Source organism: Crotalus tigris, unplaced genomic scaffold (assembly GCF_016545835.1).
Source record: "Crotalus tigris isolate CLP2741 ecotype Arizona unplaced genomic scaffold, ASM1654583v1 scf7180000017753.6788120, whole genome shotgun sequence".
NCBI lineage: Eukaryota > Metazoa > Chordata > Lepidosauria > Squamata > Viperidae > Crotalus > Crotalus tigris.
The window spans coordinates 4,368,001-4,383,546 of record NW_024096615.1 but is presented as its reverse complement, the minus strand read 5'-3'; the positions used below and the strand labels follow the sequence as shown (position 1 = coordinate 4,383,546).

The following is a 15,546-nucleotide window of genomic DNA, read 5'->3' as shown; positions in this document are numbered from 1 at the left end:
TCTCCTTAGCTATTCCTTGTTAGCACTTTGTTTTGGAGGTTGCAGATCTGGGGTCCTTTTTTCCTAGTGGTAGATGCACAGAGTGTGTTCTTGGACTATCTTTCTGGCAGGATATCGTTAATTAGATGCTAGGCTTTGCCTACCCCTCTGATGTATTTTTGGTGGATAAATTCTATTCCGTTATACAAACTTCTGTTATATTTATAATAACTGCTTTGGTTAGATTCCTGCCCTCATAAAACTCTCTGACCACATGCACAGAATGCTTTAACAGCCAAAGTGCTAAAACTGCTAAAGCTGAGATTTTAAAAAAAAAATGTTCCTGTGTCTGCCTCAAATGAATTCCTAATAAACAGAGAGATGCCGCTTGCTAAGTAAAATATATGCAGCCTGAGAACAACTCATTATATCTTAATCTCCAAACTGGCTTCCCTCATTTAGTTCCAAATTCTTCAACCTCCAACAACGTTCACAGAAGCAAAATTGAAATTGCAGGGAAAGGGTTGGTTTGAAAGAGGAGTGTGATTTATCAGGTGAGATTTCCAAGGCTTGAAGTGACTTGGTGTGGTTACTTTAACACTGTTTGCTCTGGGTGTGCAAAGAATCATTTTAGCATTCCCAGTTTGCAAATAATGGCTGACTGTTAGTGTTATTTATTTAGTTATTATTATTATGATTTATGAAACTGATGGTTTCTCCTTGAATAGGAGAGATGGCAGGTAGAGAATAAGGGAATATCCTTCTTTGTCTCTTGAAGGAGAAATGAAACTGATGGTTTCTCCTTGAATAGGAGAGATGGCAGGTAGAGAATAAGGGAATATCCTTCTTTGTCTCTTGAAGGAGAAAGACGAGAGAGAGAGAGAGAGAGAGAGAGAGAGAGAGATGAGGATAGACAAACAGACAGATAAATGACATAGTTAGCTAGATAGATTGACAGTTAGGTAAATAGATGACAGATGATAGATAGATAGATAGATAGATAGATAGATAGATAGATAGATAGATGATAGAGATGATAGCTAGATAGCTGGAATAGCTAAATAGCTAAATAGCTACATAGATGATAGCTAGATGGATGATAACTAGCTAGATAACTAGCTAGATGATAGCTAGCTAGATAGCTAGCTAGATGATAGAGACAGATGATAGATAGATGATAGAGATAGATAGCTAGATGATAGTCAGATTAGATAGGATATATAGAGATGATATAGAGATGATAGCTAGATAGCTAGATACATGATATAGATAATTAATAGAGATAGCTAGATGATAGATGATAGGTAGATAGATAGATGATAGGTAGTCAGACTAGATAGATGATATATAGAGATGATGGATGATAGATAGACAGATAGATAGATAGATGACAGAGATAGATAGATGATATAGATAGACAGCTGATAGAGATAGATAGATAGATGATAGATAATCAGACTAGATAGATGACATATAGAGATGATAGATAGATGATAGATAGATAGACAGCCTGCTAGCTAGCTAGCTAGCTAGCTAGACTATCCAGGTGCATAATTACCAATGCAGCAATGATGAGCAAATAATTCCCAATGCTCATTGCTAGCATCTGCAGGAAACCTTCTCTGAGTGGCCCATGGTGATAAAGAGCCATGGAAATCCAAGGTGGATAATGACTGAAGATGACTCTTGGGGCAGAGCTGAGATAAAAAGCCGAAGGAAATCTTATCCAGCTGCTTCCTTTCTACAGCTACAATCCGTCTCAACCCTCTTCCTGTTCTCAGCTCCAGCCCTTTCCACATCAGATGCGCTGTTCCACTGGTCCAAATACAGGATACTCGCAATCATTTCATGCTTATCTTTCAGGCACTATCTTGAAACACAGCCATCTGTAGATGATATTGCTGACTTGTTGAGTATTGAGTGTATTATTTAGAGCAGGCAGAGAAATCTCTTCATTCCCCATTTACGCTTTCTGCTGCCTGTGATTCTTCTTCCAAAGCATCTGTAGGGTGGACATTGTTCATACTCTCTAATTGCACTATAAAAGTATACTGTGCTATTGTGTTTAATTATTGATATGGCCAAAACCATGTCTCCAAAGCAGTCCGTATATTTTCTTAATTATTGGTCTGTCTCTGCCCTTCAACTACCACGTAACCTAAAATGACACCTCAGCTTAGTATCTAATCATGATAAAAAACAATCCAATATAAGCAGTAAAGATTTGAAGGCAACTCTACACATTACACATACTACATGGAATATATGGTATCTGCCTAACTTGTCTGTGGTTTGCAGACCTGGCAAATATATCTTTTTTACTGAGTCTTTGTTTAAGCATCCCACCACAAATTCTCATGTTATGGATATCTATATGTCCTGTTCTCTACCTTAGAGGCATTGGACAATTTGGTTGATTGGAGATGCACCATGTTTCTACATGCTTGCTGCCATAATTCACAAGCAACTATTGTCATGGTTCCGACAGATGAAACTCTTCAAAGAACTTCGAGGCATTGTTTACCTTTAAGAATCTTTATTTGAGAAGCATAGCATCGGCACTAACACAATCGAAGCCAAAAACTGGATTCCCCTCCATTGAGCACATTGTATCAAAGCACAATTCCTTCCTCCAATTAGCTGTCATAAATCACATTCTCCAATTAGTTTGAAATGCAGGCTTTCCCTCCAGTTCTCCAGCCCGCCAATTCTTATCATCTCTTATTTCAATAACCTTGGTTCACACACTAGGTTCAGTATTATTATGTCTAGCTAAACTCTCATGCACATTCCTCCCCCCAGCATCATCTAACTCAGTGGTTCTCAACCTGTGGGTCGGGACCCCATTTGGGGTCGAACGACCATTTCACGGGGGTCGCCAAACAAGGCTGTCCACCATTTTTCCCCCTTTTCTTTGGCCACGCCCTTGGCACCCAGTGATGTATAAGTGGTTGGGGGTCACCAGAACATGGGGAACTGTATTATGGGGTCGTGGCATTAGAAAGGTTGAGAACCACTGATCTAACTCTAACTCTAAGAGTAAAACATAAGAAGAAAATGGTTGCATCTCCATCTGTTGTCAAAGCAAAAACATCCAATGTTAGCAGTGTTGACAACTATATCACAAAGGCAGTGCAGATTAAGCTTAGTGATAGTTTTTGTCTTGGCAAAGGCCACTTCAACTAAAATTCCAAAATGTTCTTGTAAACCATATTTTAAAACAAGATCTGATTTTAAGACCACCTGTTATACCATTTTGTGATAATGTGATAATGGTCCCAAAGGTGCTTTTTCAGGAGGCAACTGGACTTTCTTGTTTTTCTTTGAAGACGTTTCTCTTCTCATCCCAGAAGCTTCTTCAGGTCTGACTGGAGGGTGGGGAAGGGAAGGATTTATACTCCTTGCAGACAGCTGGTCATTTGTCTTCTTTCAGAGAGTCGTTGAGGCTCTCTAAAATAAATCTCCAAGCGGCCTCAACGACTCTCTAAAAGGAGGCAAATGACCAGCTGTCTGCAAGGAGTATAAATCCTTCCATTCCCCACCATCCAGTCAGAGCTGAAAAAGCTTCTTGAAGGAGAAGTGAAATGTCTTCAAAGAAAAACAAAGAAGTCCAGTTGCCTCATGAAAAAGCACTGGTGGGATAACAACGACCTGGAGGACTGAGCATCTGAATAGACAAGTGATAATTGTGTTTGTGATTATTTGGAACTAATATTGACCTGAGATTTTTAAAGACGGTTATACCATATAGCTTTATTTATATTGCTTTCTTCATATCCATCCATCCACCCACCCACCCATCCACATTTTACCTTCATGCTAGCCAGCAGTATTTCTGCATGATTTTCTTGACAACCTGTTGCTAAGTTCGATTTATTTTTATCCAGCAAGCAACGCTAAGCTAAGCAAGAGAGCTGGGCAGATTTTTTTTCTGACTGGCCTGGGTCCAAATCTGAAGTCACTAATGAGCAAAGGAATCCATTTAGCATTGGAAATGGCTTAGCTTTTCCTGAGTTTGGGGACAGCCCTGCAATCTGCACGCTACTTAGCTTCCCCCCCCCCCCCCGTGTGGCTCAGATTGTGCACATTCTTTTCCTTCAGCTGAATTGGACGCAATGAAAGTGTCTGCCTCTTCCCTGCCCCCCTCTCCAATAAAGCCACACTTGTGTATTCAGGAGGATTGCCTTTTGTGTTAGCGTCTCCATTAAAATGGGCCACGAAGGAAAAGGTCCTGGGCTATCCCAAGAATCTGGGAAGGAAAAATCAGCCGGAGAAAACGTAGGTCTTTGTACCTCCATGGGCGAAGGATATGTTTTTGCATTATGCTCAGTTGTCGAAATATGTCTGGGTTCCTCTTTTGTGTTTTGAGACTTTTGACATTAGGTTGAAAGAAGCAACTGCTGTACTGCAAATGTAGCATGGATAATGCATGAATGAGAACGCAATAACAGGGAGTCCTCGGCCACAATTGAGCCCAAAGTTTCCATTGTTAAGCATGACATTTGTCCAATGGTGGGATTCAAATACCTGAACAACTGGTTCTCTGCGTGGATGCAGGACTGGGTGTCCAAGACCTAGAACGGACTTCCGGAAGTGGCATCCATGCAATTCCGGTGGGCCATTCTAGGCCTGAGAGGCCTCCTCTAGGCCTCCCAGGCCTAAAAAGGATTTTCAGAAGTGGCATCCACACAATACCGGTGGGCCATTTTAGGCCTGGGAGCTGTCGTCCCGCCGGTTCTCCAAACTCAAAAAAAATTTAGTTACCGGTTCTGTCATTTCAGACAGATGCTTGTCCAATCTCTTCTTAAAAACTTCCAGTGTTGGAGCATTCACAACTTCTGGAGGCAGATTGTTCCACTGGTTAATTGTTCTCACTGTCAAGAAGTTTCTCCTTAGTTCTAGGTTGCTTCTCTCCTTGATTAGCTTCCATCCGTTGCTTCTTGTCCTGCCTTCAGTTGCTTTGGGGAATAGCTTGACTCCCTCTTCTTTGTGGCAGCCCCTGAGATATTGGAAGGCTGCTATCATGTTCCCCCTCGTCCTTCTCTTCATTAAACTAGACATACCCAATTTCACCAACCGTTCCTTATATGTTTTAGCCTCCAGTTCCCTGATCATCTTTGTTGCTCTTCTCTGCACTCTTTCTAGAGTCTCAACATCTTTTTTACATCGTGGTGACCAAAACTGGATGCAGGATTCCAAGTGTGGTCTTACCAAGGCATTGTAAAGTGGTATTAATACTTCACGTGATCTTGATTCTATCCCTCTGTTAATGCAACCTAGCACTGTGTTGGCTTTATTATTATTATTACTATTATTATTATTATTATTATTATTAAGCTCAATACTTCTGTGTCTAAGCAATTTTCCTGCCACCGTTGCTAAGCGAATCCCTGACGTCATTAAGCTGGTAACCCAGTCGTTAAGTGAAGTTGGCTTCCCCATTGACTTTGCTTGTTGGAAAGTGGCAAAAGGGGATGACGTGATCCAGGGGCACTGCAACCGTTCTAAGTACATGCCAGTTGCCAAGCATCTGAATTTTGATCATGTGACCATGGGCTATGTGTGTGCTGCAATGGTCCCAAGTGTGAAAAATGGTCACAAGTCACTTTTTTTCCCCCTCCAGTGCCGTTGTCCCTTTGAATGGTGACTACTCAAATAATCACATTGAGGAGTTCTGGAATATCTCCCTAACTTTATGCATATTGTCCGCTTGGCAGAAGAATGGAAGAGGTGTGTGATTGTCTCCTTCCAGATTTTTTTTGTTCTTTCAATTTTCTGATCTAACTTGCAATTCTTAGTCGTCTCTCATTCAAGTTCCAGCCGGATCTGAGATTTTCTGCCTAAGCTTTTCTAAGACCAACAGAGGTCAGTCAGATGGGGCCACCTGCTGAAGATGCATTAGAATTGCAGCTGCTCTTCAATATTAATCATGTCTTAGAAATATTTGAGGGGCTCCTACAAAGATGGAGGGGGGGGGGTGTCAAACTATTTTCCAAAGGACCAAAAGGCGAGATGAGAAACAATGGTTAGAAACTAACCAAGGAGAGAAGCAATCTAGAACTTAGGAGAAATTTCCTAATGGTGAGAACAATCAACCAGAAGTTGTGGGTGCTCAATCACTGGACCTTTTAAGAAGAGACTGGACAGCCACCTATCTGAAATGGTTTAGGGCAGTGGTTCTCAACCTGTGGGTCGGGACCCCATTTGGGGTCGAACGACCATTTCACGGGGGTCGCCAAACAATGCAGTCTGCCATTTTTTCCCCCTTTTCCTTAACTGTGCTACTCCCTTTTATTCTATTGGCTTTTGAAAGCCAATAGAATAGACTCTCTTGAATAGAGTCTAATTCTATTGGCTTTCAAAAGCAATAGGAATTGTCCAGGCTGTCTCTGCCCTGCTGAGCCCGCCAAAAGTCCCATTCTGCAAACGGTGCTGCACCAGTTGAGTAGTCCTCGACATACGACCGATTGACTAGTCCTTGACTTACGACCGATTGGGGGTCATGGCATTAAAAAGGTTGAGAACCACTGGTCTAGGGTCTCTTGTTTGATCAGGGGGTTGGACTAGAAGATCTCCAAGGTCCCTTCCAACTCATTCTATGTTCTACCTTTCTAACCAGTTGAGATTGAACACATTTGAACAATGAGGCAACGTCTTCCATGTCAAACTTGGAGAACTTCTTTGCAATGGTATAAGGGCCTCTTGCTTGAACAGGGGGATGGACTAGAAGATCTCTAAAGTTCCTTCCAACTCTATTATTCTATGTTCTATCTATGTCTTCTCTTTCTAACCAATTGAGATCCGAGCAAATGTTTCTTTGTAAATCCATTCACAACTATCCAAAAGTTAATTCCCATTTTTTGGGGGGGAGAAACTATGATTTGAGCCCCGATGTGGTTTCCTGACTAATGAAAAATGAATTCTCATGCTAGATTCATATTTTTAGTAATTATTATGCACTCCTTTTAACCGTAATCTTGTCTTCCATTCCTGCCATTTTCCAAAAGGATTCTTTTTTTTCCCTCTTTAAACTCGAGTATCAGGTGAACTCATATTTGATGAATACATATGTACGCACTGTGAATTCTTTGCTCTAGCCTCAGCTGATTATTACAGAAACAAAGATAATCATAAAGATTTTACTATTCTGTCGGTAGACTACGGTGGAATAATTCAAAGATAGCGAGTTTTAATAAAACTCTGCTTTTGGAAAAAACAGAAATCGGGACCCAATTAATGAAAATCTTTATACAATCACTGGATTTTTTTTTTTCAGACCACCTTAAGCAGCAGTTTTGGTGAGCATGCTCAATAAAAGTTGCCGTTGTGGGTTGAAATAATGAATGTTTTCAAAAGTATCTTAATGGAAGCTCGTAAGAAGGAGATGAAGGTGGCAGCGGGCAATCACTTTAGTTATTCTGTTTATAATTGGAAACTAGTATGGATGGCAGTTAAAGTATTGGCCTAAAATTAAAAAACAAACAAAAGAAAACCAGCTTCGTCTTGAGGTTTCTAACTTTAATTTCCAACAAGGGATGGAGACTAATCATCATCATCCACAACAACAATAATAACAACAACAACAACAATAATAATAATAATAAAGTTGGGAGGGACTTGGAGGTCATCTAGTCCAACCCCCTTCTTAGACAGGAAACCCTATACCATTTCAGACAAATGGCTGTCCAGTCTCTTTTTAAAAACTTCCAGTGTTGGAACATTCACCACTTCTGGAGGCAGGTTGTTCCACTGGTTAATTGTTCTAACTGTCAGGAAGTTTCTCCTTAGTTCTAGGTTGCTTCTCTCCTTGGTTAGTTCCTATCCGTTGCTTCTTTTCCTGCCCTCAGGCGCTTTGGAGAATAGCTTGACTCCCTCTTCTTTGGGGCAGCCCCTGAGATATTGGAACACTGCTCTCTACTATACTAGGAGAAAAGCAACCTAGAACTAAGGAGAGATTGCCTAACAATGAGAACAATAAACAGTAAAACATCAGAAGTTGTGAGTGCTACAACACTGGAAGTTTTTAAGAAGAGATTGGACAACCATTTGTCTGGAATGGCATAGAGTCTCTAGCTTGAGCAGAGGTTTGGACTAGATGACCTCTAAAGTCCCTTCCAGCTTTTCTCTTCTCTTCTCTTCTCTTCTCTTCTCTTCTCTTCTCTTCTCTTCTCTTCCCTTCTCTCTGAGCTAAAATGACCTCGCAGTGTTGATGAAATGGAATTAAAAGGAGGGGATACAATAGGAAGAAATGATGTTTTTTTTTTTTTTTTGTCAATTGACAGTTCCTCTGATTAAAATTAGCCGGCAAAAGCTACAGTGTTCTCTGTTGTGCGATCCCTACCCTAGTCAAGAAGATCTTGGTAATATGTTTGGGGTCAAAATACGTTTGATGTTTAGCTCTGGAACTCGGCTTATATTTGTGCTATTAGATATATTGTAGCTACACTCACATTAACATCTCTTTCTCCCAATGTTTTGCTCTTCTCCTCTTTTTTTTTTCTAACTCTCCATCCTCCTTGACAAATCACGTTTGATCCTGATTGGGTTTGTGGGTTTCTACAGTCATACGTTGTATAAAATGGAGCCAATTTAGGATTTATGCAGCTTATCTAGGATTGCTTCAAGAGATCATAGGTAAGCGAATCAACTCAGTATTATGAGCGAGCTTAATCCTACAGCATATGTATTGCTTAACATCATCCCTTCAGCCTTCTAATGTAAAGTCTACACCTACCCTAACAGAAATGAATATAGAACAATGAAATATTTAGCTTTTACGCTGTGATTTGCTAAGGCTCCTGGCCAGTGGTGGGATTCAGCCAGTTTGCACCACTTCAGCAGAACCGGTAGCTAATCTTTTGTTGCCCAGGCCCAGAATGGACTTCTGGAAGTGGCATCCACACAGAGAACCAGTTATTCACCTATTTGAATCCCACCATTTCTCCTGGCTCAACCACTGAGAGCAGCGATGGATTAGAAGGATCTGAATTCTGATTTTGCATTCCTTTTGCTACAAAATGTTGGAAAAGCATGCTAGTTTTTGGGCTAACCTACCTTAAAAGGCAGTTGTGAATCTAAGTGAGGTAGCTCTTTGGGTGGTGCCCTGAATTTGTTGGAAGGAAGCTGCAGTGGAAATGTGTCCTTTCCCCCCCAAAAAAACAGGGAAACAGAGACTCTGGAAAAGGACGTGTCTCAATGCTTCATATTCCTTTTTGTTTGCAGTTTCCATGGTGATCGTGAGGCTGCCTGGTGATATTAAACAATGCCGCATCGCGCTGCGATGGCAAAAGGTACGTTCCTGGAGTTTTTCAAAACTGCCGGCTTGGTATTCATTTCCTGGCAGTAATTTCAGGGGAAACCTGGCTGAGTTTTGCTTGAAAATAAACCCTAAGCCCAACTCAGGTCTAGTCACAATCACACATAAGGCATGGGCATAGCTTCTTAAAAACTTTCAGTCATGGAGCACCCACAACTTCTGAAGGAAAACCATTCCACTGTTTAATTGTTCTCACTGTCAGGAAATTTCTCCTTAGTTCTAGGTTGCTTCCCTCCTTGATTAGTTTCCATCTGTTTTTTCTCGTCATGCCTTCTAGTGCTTTGGAGAATAGGTTGACCCCCTTCTTCTTTGGGGCAGCCCCTGAGATATTGGAACATTGGCTATCATGTCCCCCCTCGTCCTTCTCTTCATTAAACTAGACCTACCCAATTCCAGCAACCGTTCCTTATATGCTTTAGCCTCCAGTTCCCTGATCATTTTTGTTGCTCTTCTCTGCACTCAGAGAATCATTTGAATCTGTTGTCCTGATCTCTGCTCTGCAATAGATCCAGCTGAATGTTTTGCAGATTTGACATTTCATAAGGTAAATCCACAGGTGCCCTGCCTGAATCATCTTCCAGCTACATGTCTAGTTTGGCTGAATACCAAATCTCGTTATTCTCCCCAGAGAATCCTTTGTTTTCAGAAATCTGTCTTGGTTTTTTTATTCCCACATCCAGCTAGGTAACAAATCACCTGAGCAGACATAAGAAAAGCTCTTGAGGATGAGAGGGGTTTACGCACAGAGAGACCAAAATGATGTCTCTGAATTCTGGTTGCTGGCTTGAAAAGTGCTATGCCAGAAGAGGACCGGGGGGGATAGCAGTGTTTAAAGAATGCTAGTTCTGCTTCTACCTTCTGAGAGGATAAAACGTTGAGCAATTTTTTGTCAACTCTAATTGCAGAAAGGACATCAGTATCTTTGTATTGTCTATATACCTCTACACAGAACAACACCCCTTCTCTCTGTCTTGGGTCTATGACAATTCACCAAAGCCAATTCACCATGACCAACTCATCACCACCACCTTGTCACGGCCAAATTGCCGTGGTCAACTTTCCATAGCCAGCTCATCACAGGACAAGAGTTATATTAATATCAAAGAAATGGTGGAATGGAATCATTAAAGAAAGGATGGAAAAGGAGGGACAGAATGAAACGTGAATGACAAAAATTAAAATACTTTTTTTATTTGCTTTAAATAATTGAATTGTTAAATTGTCCCACAGTGAGTTGTCCCATGATGAGTTGACCATGGCAAGTTTGCCATGAGGAGTTGACATGAGGAGTTGGCCATGGCGAGTTGGCCATGATGAGTTGGCCATGGAGAGTTGGCCATGATGAGTTGGCCATGGAGAGTTGTCCCATGGAGAGTTCGCCATGATGAGTTGACCATGATGAGTTGGGCATGGCCAGTTGGCCATGGTGAATTGGCCATGCTGAGTTGGCCGTGATGAGTTGGCCATGATGAGTTGGTCATGAAGAGTTGGTCATGAAGAATTGGCCATGGCGGGTTGACCGTGACGAGTTGGCCGTGATGAGTTGGCTGTGGAGAGTTATCTCATTGCACTCTGTCTATATATCTCTCTGTATCTGTCTATATCTCTCTATTTGTCTAGTTCTCAACTTACAATATTCATTTAGCCGTTATTCAAAAGTACAATAGCCCTGAAAAAAATGACCTATGATCAGTCTTTGTACTTAGTTGGACAAAGTTTGTACAACGTTTGTACTGTTGCAGCATTACCATTGATCACACTATCAAAATACTTGGCAACTGGCATATTATTTCCAATGTTTGCAGAGTCCTGGGCTAATGTGATATATATATATATATATATATATATATATATATATATATATATATATATATATATATATATATATATAATTTTTATGCAATAGTTTTCCTTCTACTCCATCTAAGAAATAAGCAGCAACTCAGATTGATGTTAATTCAAAAGAAATATAGCTAGGTCTCCTTAATTTACTCTGAAGTAAGCTTCACCCAACTTTTTTTTTTTTTTTAAAAAAAATCAATTATTTGTGTTTTGCCTCTTGGCTCCAGAAAGGGGAAAACGACAGAGCAGAGTCTGTCTGTCAAAGGAAGAAGAATTGGTTCCTGTTAGAAATGTATCTTGCAATCTGCTGCCTCCTTCTGTTTATCATCTCCCTCCCTGAGCATCTGGGCAGTTTCTGGGGAAGTCCTACCGTTTTTTCAACTATCAGCATTTAAGCTCCAAAGCTGCGAACAATTCTTGGTTTTGAATTTTGTGCTAACAGAAAAATGTCTACGGAAATTCTCAGTCATCCAGGTGATAGCTATCCCAAAGTCCACATTTTGGACAGAGAGGACCTTGGTCTGAAAGAGGGGTCAAAGAGGCCATCTATGTCAAAATTGAATAGCCCTCTCTCAATAGAGGGGGAGGGATATGACATCATATTCTATTCTATTCTATTCTATTCTATTCTATTCTATTCTATTCTATTCTATTCTATTCTATTCTATTCTATTCTATTCTATTCTATTCTATTCTATTCTATTCTATTCTATTCTATTCTATTCTATTCTATTCTATTCTATTCTATTCTATTCTATTCTATTATTCTACTCTATTCTCTATTCTATATTCCAATATCTATTCTATTCTATTCTATTCTATTCTATTCTATTCTATTCTATTCTATTCTATTCTATTCTATTCCTTGTAAGATGTTATGGCAAGGGCCTCAGTTTGAATGACTATTATGTCGAAAAGTCATGTCATGTTATAGTTTTCTAATGTGTATAATAAAAGTTCCGTATCTGCGAGTGTCTGTCATGGATAACCAAATGGAGGTTTATTTCCAAATTGCCCTGGTATTTACCAGTGAGCACAATGCAGAAGAGAGATACCAAATACGTCTAAAATATAAGCCTGCTGTCATGGGAACAGGGAAGACAGAGGGGTCTCTGGAAGGAATAGCTTGTTGAAATGAAAACGCATCGCTCAAAGAAGCCTAACGGAAGACGATGTGCACATTATTAATGCTTTAAAAATAACCTACAGGGTTCCCCCACCACCACCACCACATCACTTTAAACCTTCCAACAGCAGCACTGCACAGCCTGTGAATACAAGAATGGCCTGCTGATTTATCTTTTTTAAAAAATAAATAAATAAAAGGTAAGGACCATTTTGAGTCACATTTAACTCCTTGTGACTACAGCCCATGGACACAGCTCAGTTGTTTCCTTGGTTACAAGGCCTTTTCTGGCCTTTCCTGATGCTCACCCAACTGAGCTGGGCTCTTTCAAGATGAGCCACAGTTTGGTGAGGTGCTTTAGTAAGCAAGTAAAGTTAGATGCTGGATTTCGACTGGTTTAACTGCTTTGCTGAATGGAGTACAGGCTGCAGTTGCTGTTGACCTCTGACTGACCTGACTAAACTCCCTGGGAAAGTACTTGAAGATGGTAGGACGCTGATAGCCTTTGAGGTAGTTCAGGTCAAGATTTCGGGAACACAAAAAAATCTATCTGTCTGTCTGTCTATCTATCTATCTATCTATCTATCTATCTATCTATCTATCTATCTATCTATCCATCTATCCATCAAGAGAGTTGATATCTCTCTATCAATAAATCAGTGAAAAGACTCTTGTCTGTCTCTGTCTGTCTATCATCTCTATCTGTCTGTCTATCTGTCCATCTATTCATCTATCCATTTATCCATCAAGAGACTTTATATCACTCTATCACTAAATCAGTGAAAAGACATCTGTCTGTCTACCTGCCTGCCTGTCTATTCGTATCTCTCTCTCCATCTATTCATCCATCCACTCATCTATCCAGCAAGAGACTTTATATCATTCTATCAATAAATCAGTGAAAAGATATCTGTCTGTCTACCTGTCTGCCTGTCTATATCTATCTATCTATCTATCTATCTATCTATCTATCTATCTATCTATCTATCTATCTATCTATCTATCTATCAGAGCAGAGTTGCTCACATGTTTAAGATGTTTGGTTGACAAGCAGAAAACCCACGTTTGAGACCTAAATGCCCACCATAGGGTGGGGTGGGCTCTTGTTTTTCACTCCAGCTACTGACAGGGATATGAAACAAACCCCTGACTGGGTATCCCCCCCCCAGGCAACTGATCCTTTCAACCCAGAAGTGCTTCCGTACCTCAAATGCAAGTGCAATGCAACCTATCTATCTACTATCTATTACCTACCTACCTACCTACCTACTTGCCAGGAAGTTCGATCCTGACCAGCTCAAGGTTGACTCAGCCTTCCATCCTTCTGAGGTTGGTAAAATGAGGACCCAGATTATTCAGGGAAATACAACTATACTGACTCTGCCAACTGCTTAGAGAGGGATGTAAAGCACCATGAAGTGGTATATAAGTCTAAGTGCTATTGCTAAGTCGGAAGGAAGGAAGGAAGGAAGGAAGGAAGGAAGGGAGGGAGGGAGGGAGGGAGGGAGGGAGGGAAGGAGGGAGGGAGGGAGGGAGGAAGGAAGGAAGGAAGGAAGGAAGGCCCTGCGGGATGTAGAGCAGAGTGAAGCGGTATATAAGTCTAAGTGCTCTTGCTAGATCCCTCATAAAGGAGGAGGACATGGTTCTGAATTCCTGCCCCCATACAGGCTCAGTCTCTGCCACTCCAGGCATATAAATACATCAGACACAATACTTTCCAACAAGGTGACTTGTACATTTAGTAGCAGTGCATGGAATCCTTGACGTACGACTGTAATGGAGTCACAAGTTATACTGGTTGTAAAGTGCATCTATCACGTGGACAACCTGATTTTACAATCTATTTTTTTTTTGCTGTGGCCATTAAGCAAATCACTTAGCCATTAAGTGACTCTGCAGTCATTAAGCAAAACATTGCAGTTGTTAAGCAAACCCATTGTTTGCTATGGGGCATTTTCTCCCCCCCCCAAAAAAACGGAAGTAAACCCGCTTTTGCCAAAAGCGTAAACCCCGATCATGTGACCATGGGATGCTGCAAACAGGGGTCATGTGACTATATGGGGGGGCAGGCCATCTGACCTTTGGAACCAGGTCGTAAGAACCTTTCGGGAGATCTGTCATAACTCCGAATGCCAAGCAACAGTCGTAAATCAAGGATTATCTTTTATATAGATTTTATTAGTTTTTATAGAGTTAGGGATAAGGTGGGGTCGGGATTAGAGTTGGGATTTGGGTTAGGGTTAGGGCTGGGGTTGGGTTTTTTCCAAATAACATTTTCAATATTTAGCAAACAGCATAATGTCTGGGTTCATGTATTTAACTAACAATAATAGACAATAGTTCATTATGATAAACAATATGTTAATTCATCACCCAATAGCTGCCTTCTTGCTAATATATATTCCTTTCTCTCTGACTCATTTTTCTAGCCATGGATAGAAATTATCCCAAGTTCTAAAGTACACTGAGTCTTCTTTCTCTTTAATCTTTAAAGTCCATCTATCCATTTCTGCACACTCTAGAATTTTCTTAATTAGAGCTTCTTCCGCTGGTATGTTTTCATTTTTCCAAAATGAAAATCCTTGCTGCCGTTAATATGTTTAGTATTAGATATCTGCAGTCTTTCTCATAATGAGCTCCTATTATTCCTAACAAAAATAGTTCTGGTTTAAAATCTATTTGTTTTTTAGTCATTTTCTCCAACCATAGGTGTATTTTGACCCCAAATCTTTTTGCTTTGGGGCATGTCCACCAGATACGATAAGTCAAGGATTTTCTACTACTAACAGCAAGAATTGGGTTCCACGGTTGCAAACATAGCTGAATTCATTTGGATTAAATTTTATGTTCCAACCACTGCCTCTTTCATTCTCTACCTCTTGTAGAACAAAATGCCAGGATAGCACAACATCTTGAGGCTGCCATGTGTGGTCTATCACAAAGTGTGCATTCACTTGAAAGCACAGCGCCTACAGTCACACTGAAATTCACTCTGTGAGCTACATTGGTTGAGTCACCCACCGCTAACCATCAACTTAAATTCTGTCTTAAGAAATTAATTCGCTCTTCCAGCTGACTGAACTGTGTCACTGGTGCAATCATTGCTACAAACATCATCAGGCAAGTTCAATCAATCAATCAAAGTTTGCAATTTTCTAAGACATTAGGACTAGCTGAATATGTTAGCTTGGATTTTCCAGGGTGGCATTTTAAATCGGAATACATTTCTTTTGCCCAAATATGTCCCTACAAATAACTGCCTGGAAAATTAAAAAGTTGCTCT

The 15,546-nt window shown here is 40.5% G+C and overlaps 1 protein-coding gene and 1 long non-coding RNA gene across 2 annotated transcripts in view; one reads left to right on the top strand and one right to left on the bottom strand.

The window, feature by feature from the left end:
* RASGEF1A (RasGEF domain family member 1A) overlaps window positions 1-15,546 on the bottom strand; it is a 188,223-nt gene that overhangs the window by 66,903 nt on the left and 105,774 nt on the right. The window lies entirely within an intron of this gene.
* LOC120306827 overlaps window positions 1-15,546 on the top strand; it is a 92,222-nt gene that overhangs the window by 7,290 nt on the left and 69,386 nt on the right. Inside the window, exon 2 of the long non-coding RNA XR_005556399.1 lies at window positions 9,202-9,269. This is a non-coding gene — a long non-coding RNA (uncharacterized LOC120306827). The remainder of the gene's footprint in view (window positions 1-9,201; window positions 9,270-15,546) is intronic.